A 12,959-nucleotide genomic window follows, 5' to 3' on the forward strand; every position below is an offset into this window, starting at 1 on the left:
TAAAGTTAATATCTTCGGATGGCGCATGAACTTGGATCGACTACCGACTAGAACTGTGTTCGCAAGGAGGCACATTACTGTAGTTTCAGTTTTATGTCCACTTTGTGTGTGTGTGGGGGGGGGGGGGGATGAATCGATTGAGCACGTCTTTGGATCATGTTACATCAGTTCCATCGTGTGTGGCATTTAGTGTCGGAATGGCTTTCGATCCCATCAATCTACGCCTTCACAATCTTGGATCTCCTTCGTGTACACCAACACTTAACCTGTCCAGCACCTTTGAAGAAAATGGTACATGCAATTATCCTTGTAGCTTGCTGGAGTATGTGGAAATTGCGAAACAAAGTGATCTTCTCAAATAAACGTGGAGACATCCCAAGGTTATGGGTCGATATAAAAACGACAAGTTTTCTTTGGGTTAAACATAGAGCGAAGATGCATATGTTAAATTGGTCGAGTTGGTGTAATTTTAGTATTGTATAATATGTGTATATGGCTTTAGCCTTTTGTTAGTTGTTTGCTCTTTTTAAATCAACCGTTCAAAAAAAAAAAAGAGACAAGAAACTAAGAGGAAGATGATAAAAAAACAACTCTAATGCTTACTAAACATTTAACTTCAACCGTAAATATAAAAAGAATCACAAATAAATATAAAAAAACAAGGTTCGGTTAATGAAGATACCATAACCATAACCGTAACCGAAAGATCGATTAATCATATTCACCTAACCATAACCATTTGGTTTGGACGGTTTCGGTTAATTTTATCGGTTAACGGTTCAGTTTTCAGTTGTGGTTCGATTTTTGTTCACGCCTACATCTCACGTGGAGCCATAGGCCTTCTAGTACATTGGCAACCCTATGGCTTTCGAAAGTGGAGCTTATAGGCTTGAGTCTCGCCCTCTGGTTTTGAACTAGGAGTTTTATCATAGTGGGCCTTTCAGCGATGGGTTTCCTCTGGAATTATGATAGGCCGACTCATCAGCGTCGTTTGTGTTCATGGACGTAGGAGACCTTTTGCCACTGAGTTTACCCGAATAACCTTTTTTTATTGGCCAATAAAAAAATAACTCATGCGGAGGAATAAAAGAGGTCAAAGATAGATTGCTGGCAACTTTCCACAAATACGGTCGGAAAATGAATGCTACACAACCTACTACATCCTCCAACAAAAAAATAAAATAAAATAAAGAGTGTTAATTGCTCGGATAGTCCCTGTGGTTTGCAAGTTTTCCACCTTTAGTCCCCACCTTTTCAAAATAGCATGTTTGCTCCCTATGGTTAGCTCACTTGTTACTCGTATAGTCCCTACAGTGAATGGAGGTTAGTTTGTTCAATTAAATACGTATGAAATGACCGAAATACCCTCACTCTTAATAAAAATAAATAAACCAAAATCCACTAATATCTTCAATCACAATAGGTTTGCCAGATTGAAATTGACAACCCAAAATCCCCAAATTTTCACCAGTTTGTTCTAAATCCTCAAATTCTTACATCAATTCACCAATATTATAATCATGTCGTCGGAAAGATACAAATCTGGTAGATCGTCACGCATCTCCGACGAGAATCACCGGCGAGATTCACATCTCCGACGTGTATCACTGTCACACGCAGCTCTAATGTACGCACCGGAGCTCTGTCTGCCGGAAAAATCACTGGCGAGATTCACATCTCCGAACACCTCCGGTCGCCACCCCCTTCTTCGCCGACGAACATTAGGGATCTGAAGCTTCATGTGGAATTCGATGATAACTGATTTATGATTTTGGATAGATCAGTTAGAGATTTGTGTTTGAATTGTGGTTGACTTTCTTGTAGACTTGTTTGAGTGTAATGCAGTTACATGTTATGACTGTTTTCCTGTATTGATTAATGAGAATTGCACGTATTACCGGTGGGCCCGGTGTGGAGTATCGTGACGTAGTTGATATTATCATAGTCAAACAACACAATTTTAAATGCACAACGGAAGCAAAAGATGAATCGCATTACAAACCGAATAAATAGTAATATCAAAGTATCACAAACGGACTGTAATAGATCCGAGGGCGGATCGAAAGATAAAAGGAAATTGTTCAACAGACTTTAACATCTAGAGCTTGCAAAACTTGATTAATGATGCCAGGAGTAGCCAGCTTATTTCGTCTAGTACCTGCACTTAGCCTTTTTGGAAAATACGTCAGTTTACACTGGTAAATACAATTAACTGACTCATTTTGAAAAGAGTTTAAGAAAATTGATTTGAATGCACAAGGCACAAAATATCTTTTATAACTTGGGACAATTATTTAGAAATAATCTTGTATACAGTTTTACTTATTTGTCGTCCATTAGTACCGGTTAGAAGAGCCGGTTAAGATTAATTGACACGCCACAGGTATAATGCCCACAAGGTTGATTCCTTTAAGTGGATTACCAGTTTTTACATATGCAACTGTCAGGTGTATGCCTACACCCCGTGCTTAGGTCGTGGCCATTTCTTTGAATGATGCCAAGGATATCCGGGACATGGTCATTTAAACCCCAAAGGCCATACACCAAATAATACAGATTAAAACAGGTTATGTAAATACATTAATCACAATACGATTTAAATGACTACACACCCGACCAAGCGGTATTATTATAATACCGTATCCCAAGCCCGTATAGGGAAAATAAGTTAAAAGTATTTACCTGAGCAAGTAATAATCACAAACAGCAAGTGCACGTAGCTTTTACTGGGCTCCTAATCTGGAACGAAGGTTTTTAATAACCTATTAGATTCCTAACGGGTCTTTAATTAAGCCTAAACTTAGACCAGATAGTTTTAAAAGAAGATACGGTTCAAAACGCATGATTATGCGAAGACCGGATTAGAATGTGGTTTAGATCCGACAAGCTTGTATACTTGTTTAATATGGATAAACTAAACACATTCTGGATTTTGAGATAAAAATGCTAAGGTTTGACCCGTTTCGGCTAATTTATGCAAACTAGTTACATTAACCGATCCGAACGCGAAACGTGCATAACGGGTAACCAAAAGAGTCATGAACAGGTTTCCTAAGTTAGTATGCCTTAAATATGTTGTGATATCAGTAGGATACCTTCCATTATGCCCAAAAATGAATTTTAAACTCAAAGTATGCCCCGTAGGGGTATTTTGGTCATTTAAAAGCTCATAAAAGAGATTAATTATAAATCTGAGTTTTAGGTCTGATATAATCAGTAAAAATATTCATTTTTATAAATCATAACAGTAGGGTCTTATATATATGTGAAATTTATCTTTTACAACCAAACTATGCACCGTAGGGCCATTTTGGTAATTTCACATAAGCCTAAAAGGTAAAAATTAACATTCTGAGTTCAAAACATTTGTTTACTGTTAAATTATAAAAATTTACTAAAAATATCAGTAGGCATCAAGCCTTATATATTAAAAATAGTTTTAACTTATACTATGCGTTAAAAACGCTTAAAAAGACGATTTTAAGCGATTTCCGGATTTTATAAGAAAAGCTGATATTTTTATTATTCCAGAAAGCTTAAAATACTTTATTTATTATATAAAATCAGTAGCAAAAAGTTTGGTGTCAAAAGGTTTTGTAAAACTCATTTTATAGGCCAAAATGGCAAAACCGACAATTACCGAATAAAGCTTAGAACCCTATGTTATGCTCAGCCTAAAAATAAATAAAAATCTTCAAAAATCTCAAAATATTATTTTATATCAGTAGGTAAAGAGTTTGATATAAAAATTTGGGTTTAAATAGGCTATATGCTAATTATGCCGTTTAATTAATAAAAAGCTTTCTAATTACGCTATTGAGCATAACTCATAATCTAGACCTCAAACTAATGTGAAAATTTAGGGACATGTTTATATTTCAGTAATAAAGGTCTCTATCCTTTCATATTTTCAAAAATATCATTTTAAGGTCAAAAGGGCATAATGGTCAACAATTAAGCATATAACGGAAACATGAAAATGAATCGGATAACTAATGAACCAAGTTGTATAATCACAGAGGGCTATACTAACATGTAACCTGGTCCTAATAAAGCTCTAAGGCATTTCTAAACTATGCTCTAATGGGTCAGAACTGAAAGTCAAAGCAAAAGTCCATTTATGCGACTTTCGGTTCCAAACCGAGCTTAAACTGAAAATTGTCGGGTTGAATATGTTTAGACATGTTCTTACATTAATTACCAAGTTATACAAGTGATAAAACAGGTTTCATAGCTTCTACATTGTTAATTATGTGATTATTTGAAAATTAGCTTTCTGTTGACTTTTTAGTCTTAGGTTTGACCCGACATTTAACCAAGCTAGGGTGATAATCAGTGGGTGCCCTCTTAGGGGTTTATTGCCTACATAATTACCAACTTATAACTACTCCTAATTCGATAAATGACTAGACCATTAGTGATTAATCACTAAGTCAAACCTTAACTACGATGGGTTTGACTTTAGGCCATTAAACTAATAATACTGAATTAAGAGAGGTTAAGGACACTTACAAAGGTCCTAAGCACGATTATGCAACTTAATAGAAGTGGCTTGAGCTTCAGGAATTCCAGAGAAAGTCTTGAGGTGAGTTTGAAATGAGCAAACAAAATGGTTGCAACTTAACCTCTATATATATTGATCCTAATTGCACAAGATCATGCCAACATAGTCTACAAGTGTTCCCTGATGATCCCCATGTGTCCCTATGCATGAAATTCTATTGGCCAAGCTCATTATTCGAATACCATGCAAATAAGGCGGTGTAACAGGCTGAACAGGCATCTGTCCATTTTCTGCTGCCAGCGACAGCCTTACGGACCGTAAGCAATAATCCTTGCGGTCTGTAAGCACCTCTTACGGACCGTAAGCCCTTGGCTTTGCGGTCCGTAACCGACCTTGATCTGAGATGCCCAGTTACAATCCTTGCGGACCGTAAGCCTAAGGCCATACGGTTCGTATCCGATGACCAGAAGACAAAAACTTGTTAACTTTCAAGCTTTGACCATGCAATCTTTCATAATTCGAATCTTGGGCCTTTAGCAACAGAATGGGACCACTTTATCAGTTCTGAAAAGTTATGCATGCCTAGCCATGCACTTATGTTGCCTTGGACTCTTTTGAAAAGGTCTTGAATTCAGAATTTGTCGTAACACTCACATAGAACCCATTCATTGAGATTTAAATTAATTATCACTAAAGATAACCGGATTTGAATATATATATATATATCAGATGTTTATAATATACATTAAGGTTTGGGATTTATAAATAGGTCGCTCAGAGGTATAAATTAACATGTCGACACTTAAATCCTACCATACATCTTTTAACTTGATCCGGGTTCCTGACACGTTTGCCTTACATAACACGTGTCTTTATTTTATTGGGTAAGAATTTACGAGGTGTTACATCCTCACCCCCTTAAAAGAAATCTCGACCTCGAGATTTACTGAAACAGATGAGGGTACTTTTCTTTCATTGTGGACTCTACCTCCCACGTATACTCGGGACCTCGGCGGGCATCCCATTTGACCTTTACAATTGGCACTTGCTTCCTTCGAAGCTTCTTAACCTGTCGATCCTCGATCGACAAAGGTTTTTCAACAAATTTCAAGCTCTCATCTATGTGCACATCCGTATGTGGTATGACTAGCGATTCGTCAGCTAGACATTTCTTTAGATTGCAGATGTGGAATACATTATGAATACCACTGAGCTCTTCAGGCAAGTTTAACTTATAAGCCATTGTTCCTACACATTCGATGATCTCGAATGGTCCTATATACCTTGGGCTTAACTTACCTTTCTTACCGAATCGCATCACCCCTTTCCAGGGTGATACCTTAAGTAGAACTTTATCACCTACCTCGAACTTTAGAGGTTTACGCCTTTTATCTGCGTAGCTTTTTTGCCTATCTCTGGCAGCTTTGAGACGATCTCTTATCTGCACAATCTTGTCTGTCGTCTCCAGGACTATCTCGGGTCCTACTAGTTGGATATCACCAACTTCCGCCCAACAAACGGGCGTTCTGCACTTTCTTCCATACAGGGCTTCAAATGGTGCAGCTTGTATACTGGAATGATAACTATTATTATATGAAAACTGAATTAACGGAAGATGATTATCCCAACTTCCACCTAGATCAATCACACAGGCTCTTAACATATCTTCCAGTGTTTGAATTGTTCGCTCACTCTGACCATCCGTTTGCGAATGGTATGCAGTGCTGAAGTTTAGTCGGGTGCCTAGGGATTGCTGAAAGCTTTTCCAGAAATGGGACGTATACCTTGTATCCCTATCAGAAATAATAGACACTGGCACCCCGTGGAGAGATACAATCTCATCCACGTACAGCTGAGCTAACTTATCTGAGCTGTGTGTTTCCTTAATAGGTAGGAAGTGGGCTGACTTAGTCAATCTATCCACTATCACCCAAATAGTATCATTCCCTTTCTTCGTCTTTGGTACCTTGGTGATAAAATCCATTGTCACCATTTCCCACTTCCAGGTGGGAAGTTCAGGCTGTTGTAGCAAACCTAACGGCTTTTGATGTTCAGCTTTGACTTGCGCGCACGTCAAACATTTGGCTACATAGGTAGCTATAGACTTCTTCAAGTCTATCCACCAATAGTTTGCCTTTCAGATCATGGTATATCTTATTAGCTCCAGGATGAACGGAGGACTTAGAATTGTGGGCTTCCTGGAGGATAACATCCCGAAGTCCCCCATGAACTGGAACCCATATTCGTCCATTTAACCTCAGGATTCTGTCCTTGCCATAGGATAACTGCTCTTCAGTTACTCCTAGATTTTCATCAGGTTAGTTAGCTTCTAATACATCTTCTCTTTGAGTGGCTAACAACCTTTCATTCAAACTATTCTTTAATTCAATGCTCTTGGCATTGATTCTTATGGGCTTCACCCTTTCTTTCCTACTTAAGGTATCAGCGACTACATTCGCCTTGCCTGGATGGTATCGTATCTCACAGTCATAATCATTCAAAGTTTCCATCCATCGTCTCTGCCTCATGTTTAAGTCCTTCTGATTGAACAGATGTTGAAGGCTCTTGTGATCAGAATAGATCACGCACTTGGTTCCATACAAATAATGCCTCCACAGTTTTAGTGCAAATACAACGGCACCCAACTCCAAATCATGGGTGGTGTAATTCTTCTCGTGCACCTTTAACTGACGTGAAGCATAGGCAATAACTTTGCTTTTCTGCATAAGCACACATCCCATACCGGTGTGTGATGCATCATAATATACCACAAATTCTTCGATTCCATCGGGCAATGTTAGTACAGGAGCATTGCTCAACTTCTACTTAAGAATATCAAAAGATTCCTGTTGTTTTGGACCCCAGTCAAACTTGCTATTCTTGCGGGTTAACAGAGTTAGAGGTGCTGCAATTCTCGAGAAATTTTCAATAAATCGCCTATAGTATCCTGCCAGTCCTAGAAAGCTGGGAATCTCTGTGGGCGTCTTTGGCTCTTGCCAATTCATAATGGCTTCAATTTTAGCGGGATTCACTTGGATACCACGCTCACTAACAACATGTCCAAGAAATTGGACTTCACGAAGCCAAAATTCACACTTTGAAAACTTGGCATAGAGCTTTTCTTATAGAAGCAGCTTAAGAATGCAACGGAGATGCTTCTCATGGTCAGCTTGACTCTTTGAGTAAATGAGAATGTCATCGATGAAGACGATGACAAATTTATCTAGGTAAGGCTTGCAGACGCAATTCATGAGATCCATGAATGCTACAGGTGCATTAGTGAGCCCAAAAGGCATCACTAAGAACTCATAATGACCATAACGAGTCCTAAATGCAGTCTTGTGTACATCTTCATCTTTAACCTTCAGTTGATGATAGCCTGACCTCAAATCGATCTTTGAGAAGTAACTTGCCCCTTGCAATTGATCAAACAGATCATCGATCCTGGGCAATGGATACCTATTCTTGATAGTGACTTTGTTAAGCTCCCAATAATCGATGCACAAACGCATCGATCCATCCTTCTTCTTGACAAACAGGATTGGCGCTCCCCAAGGGGACGAACTAGGTCTAATAAAACCTTTGGCTAACAAATCATCTAGTTGGGTCCTCAATTCTTTCATTTATGTTGGTGCCAACCTATAAGGCGCTCTCGCGACCGGCGCTGCTCCAGGGATGATGTCAATTCTGAATTCTACTTACCTATCTGGTGGTAAACCAGGTAGTTCTTCGGGGAAAACTTCTGGGTACTCAGACATGACAGGGATATCCTCAACCTTGGGCTTCTGCTCATCAATAGTTACCTGTGCCATATAAATGACACAACCCTTCTTCAAGCATCTAGATGCCTTGAGCATAGTCACTTGCTCAGGCAATCCATACTGGGTATCTCCCTGAATGGTAAGTGGCTCACCAGACGGAGTCTTGATCACCACTTGCTTCTTGTTGCAAACTATCTGGGCTTGGTTATGGGATAACCAATCCATGCCTATAACTATGTCAAAATGGGCTAACTTCAAAGGAAGTAAGGATAACGGGAAGGAGTGGTTCCTAATGGATATAACACATCCATCTAACAAAGTTGAGGCTGTCTCTAAGGTACCATCAGCTAATTCTACCTCATATTTCACGCTTAGGGTTTTAACAGGTAAATTCAACAACTTACAAAACTTATCATCTACAAATGACTTATCAGCTCCTGAATCAAATAGCACTCTAGCATAAACATCATTTATAAGGAAGGTACCTGTTATCACATTATCATCCTGAACAGCTTCTCGTGCATCCATTCGGAAGACCCTTGCATTGGTCTTCTTGGCTTCCTCAGGCTTTTTAGCATATTTAGGGCAATTGGTCTTGATATGCCCTTTTTCATTGCAGTTGTAGCACGTAGCATCCTTAATCTTCTTGCAGTCTACTGTCTTGTGCTCCTTGGAATTGCATAACCCACATGCAGATGGTCCTAACTGAGACTTGGACTCAAGCTTGCATTTCCCAAAGTGACGTTTCTGGCAAGTCTTGCACTTTGGCTTTTCATCTGTCTGCTGACTACCTTTGTTGGACCCAGACTTCTTCTTAAAGTCAGTGTTACCCTTATGCTTCTTTTCAGATCTTCGTGAGTTATCGTCCTCATGCTTTCTCTTACCTTCTTATGAATTCTTAAACGATCTCAGCCTGACCGCATCCAAGGTAAGAGACAGAGATAGATCAACTGCTGACCTAAAAGTAGCAGGTCTAGATGCCTTAACACTGGCCTTGATCTCTGGGGCTAAACCCCCAATAAAACGAGCAATTCGTTTGGGTTCCGGTGTTACCAGATACGGAACCAGTCGGGACAGGGTATTAAAACTGGTGAGGTAAGCTTGAGAATCTAAAGTCTTCATCACCAATGATAAGAAGTCTGATTCAATCCTTTCAACCTCGTGCTGAGGGCAGTAATTCTCTTTAATGAGAGCAACAAACTGATCCCATGTCAGATTGTAGAGTGGGATCTTTCCAGCAGCCTGAATGAGAGACTTCCACCATGCCAGTGCCTCTCCCTTAAATGATTGGGATACATACTTCACCACATCCCTTTCAGTACAACCGCTGATATCAACCACGGTGTCCATTTCGTCTAACCAAGCGATACAGTCAATCGCTCCCTTCTCCCCAGTGAAATCCCGGGGTTTGCAAGAGACAAAATATTTATAAGTATAGGACCTGGTACGTGGTTCATTATCAAATACTATCCTTTTGGATGGAACACTGTGTTGGTTCGAGGAATGTTGAGCATCCTCTTTCTTGGGCTCATGTTGCTGAGAGGGTGGCTTACTATGTGCCTCAGATTGAGTCTTAGGTTTGGAATGCGGTGCGGATAGGGTCCTGCTTCGAGTCCCGCTAGATTCATTAAACTGCCGCTCCATAGCTTTTGTAACAGCATTATAGATTAATGCTTGCAGTTCCGCACCGGTCACATGTATCCTAGTATTCTTATGGTTTTCTAGGGGATGACTGTTTACTTCTTCCGACCTAGCCATGTAGCTTAAATGCTACATAAAAGAAAATAATGACAAGGTTTATTTAGAAGCTTATACAGTACTATCGTTCTTTACGATTTATTAACCATGGTATCAATAACCATTTTGGTTAATTTGTTAGGTATATATATTCAGGATCTTTATTATAATCCTTAATTATAATTTAATAATAGCATAAAAAGGCAAGTCATAAGGACAAACTTAATTTATAAGCCAGGATTTTATAGAATCGAGGCATTTAAGAATTGAATCAAAGTTCATTACCTTTTCTTGACAGGGAGTCGCAGACTACCACTGTCTTTAGTCCCAAAGGACGTTAATTATGGCCCGTAGGCACTTCATCCTTATTGGATGATTATATAAATAAAGGAGGGAATTGGAATAATCCAATTTAAAGATGACTTATGTGATTTTATCGAATCACATTTTGCCAAGAATGCTAACATGTTTTCAGATGTTAACAAGGATTTGAATCTTTTGAATAGGTTTTACCATCTTGGCGCTGTCTAGGATGACATGTGGCTAGGTTTTACCTTTAAGATTCTTTTTAATATTTAACGCAGAACAATCCTAAATTGAGATGTTAATAAGGATCTGAATCTAATTTGAGGAACTACCATCTTCGCCCTGTCTTCAGATGACACATGGCTAGGTCTTGTCCTTTTTAGATTTGCCATTTTATTATAATGGTAGATCTTATAAAAGGAATGTTGTTTTTCATTATTTCATATTTTATGTTTATGCATATAATTAACAAAAATGAAAGTTTAAACTAAATCATTCCACTAAAATTTAAACAAGTACAAGTTTGCCCTAAACGGGACTTCTACTGAAATAACATGCCCACGCAGGGGCTAAACAAACCTAACATACCCACGCAGGGGTCAAACAGAAAGACATGCCCACGCAGGGGCTGAATACAGAAACAAATGTCCACGCAGGGACTTGATTACAACATAAATAAATAAATAAACAAGGATCTTCAAAAATCACTTCTCTTGGTCTTCCGCTTGATTAGGCTTTCCAAACCTTTGAAGAAGCCTTGGTTGTTCCTGCGCTCTGCTTGAACTTCCCACTCAACCTGGCTCAACCTATCGAGAACCTCCTGCTGGCGTTCCGGTGGTATCAATTGCGGTTGCGGCGGCTGCTGATGTGGAGGTTGAGGAGGTGGCGGTTGTTGGTACCCATAAGCTGGGTATCCAACTCCCCAGGGAGCTCCATAAGGCCCCTTAGGGTGAAGAGCACCGGCTGCTCAAATGGGTTGTACGCCGCTGAACCGGCGTATGCAGGAATTGGGTTACCAAAACTCAATGGTGGCGCGACAGGCGCAGAGTCTACTTCCGAGACGGGGTTTGAAGGCCCACCCATCGGCGGGTCTTCATGGAGTGGTGGGTAGTGGCTGCCACTTGAAGGTTGAGGGGTGCTGATACGCACTCCTCCTCGCACGGACATCCGTGCGTTTGATCTTCTTCGCCTCGGTGGCTCCGGTGGCAGCTGCTGAACTGGTGGCGGTGGCGGTGGAGTGACCGTGACAAAACGAGAATCCTCGGAGGGATCCTGCTGCTACTGGTGAGGCGAGGAGTGGTATGAAGGAGTAAACACCCAATTATACAGGGCGAATCTCACCTGGTAACTGTCTGGACCACAGTAAGGTGATCTATGGAAAGATGACCCATCAGAGATCTCGATGGGGTGGTTAGGGGCCCGATTGGAGGCTCGGCGGGATCCGTGTCTTCGTCCATGTCCATCGTATGGTCGCCCGAGAAGTGGTCTTCAGGTCCTAGTGGGTTAAACCCACTGGTTCTTCAATGTAGTTTGCCGGGTTGAACCGGCTTTGGAAGACAGGTGTCGGGTCGCCAAAGGAATGGTGAGAGTTGGACCGCTGGAGATGTATAAAAGAAGGCTGTGGGTTGTGGGGCTCATTTTCAGATTGAGGCCCGAAAGAGTGGTGAAAAGATGGTGACGAACTTAGGGAGACAGATCGCCTCGCTGGCTCTATATACGTCCTCCAATGCTCCTGAGGACTGGTACTTATTGTGATTGATGGGGTTCGTCTATGTAATGGCCCGACCTCATGATCGTGGCCAGTGACTGGAGCCTTTCCTCTTCCCCTTCTAAATCTTGGCGGCATGATTAACCCTGTCAACATAAACAAAGATAACAACAAAGAAAAATATAAAGAGCAAAAATAAAACAAAACAGGATTTCTCCTAAGTTCTTTGTCTAGACTCGAAAATCGAGGAATGTGCAACTGAATAGCTGAGATTAAATACAAAAGACTAGTGTTTAATTCACTCAGTGTTGGCTCTGATACCAACCTGTCACACCCCGATATTTCCACGTATTACCGGTGGGCCCGGTGGGGAGTATCGTGACGTAGTTGATATTATCATAGTCAAACAACACAATTTTAAATGCACAACGGAAGCAAAAGATGAATCACATTACAAAACGAATAAATAGTAATATCAAAGTATCACAAACGGACTGTAATGGATCCATAGGCGGATCGAAAGATAAAAGGAAATTGTTCAACAGACTTTAACATCTAAAGCTTGCAAAACTTGATTAATGATGCCAGGAGTAGCCAGCCTATTTCGTCTAGTACCTGCACTTAGCCTTTTTGGAAAATACGTCAGTTTACACTGGTAATACAATTAACTGACTCATTTTGAAAAGAGTTTTAGAAAATTGATTTGAATGCACAAGGCACAAAATATCTTTTATAACTTGGGACAATTATTTAAAAATAATCTTGTATACAGTTTTACTTATTTGTCGTCCATTAGTACCGGTTAGAAGAGCCGGTTAAGATTAATTGACACGCCACAGGTATAATGCCCACAAGGTTGATTCCTTTAAGTGGATTACCAGTTTTACATATGCAACTGTCAGGTGTATGTCTACACCCCGTGCTTAGGTCGTGGCCATTTCTT

The sequence above is a fragment of the Helianthus annuus genome, chromosome 10 (assembly GCF_002127325.2).
Source record: "Helianthus annuus cultivar XRQ/B chromosome 10, HanXRQr2.0-SUNRISE, whole genome shotgun sequence".
In the NCBI taxonomy this organism is placed as follows: Eukaryota; Viridiplantae; Streptophyta; class Magnoliopsida; order Asterales; family Asteraceae; genus Helianthus; species Helianthus annuus.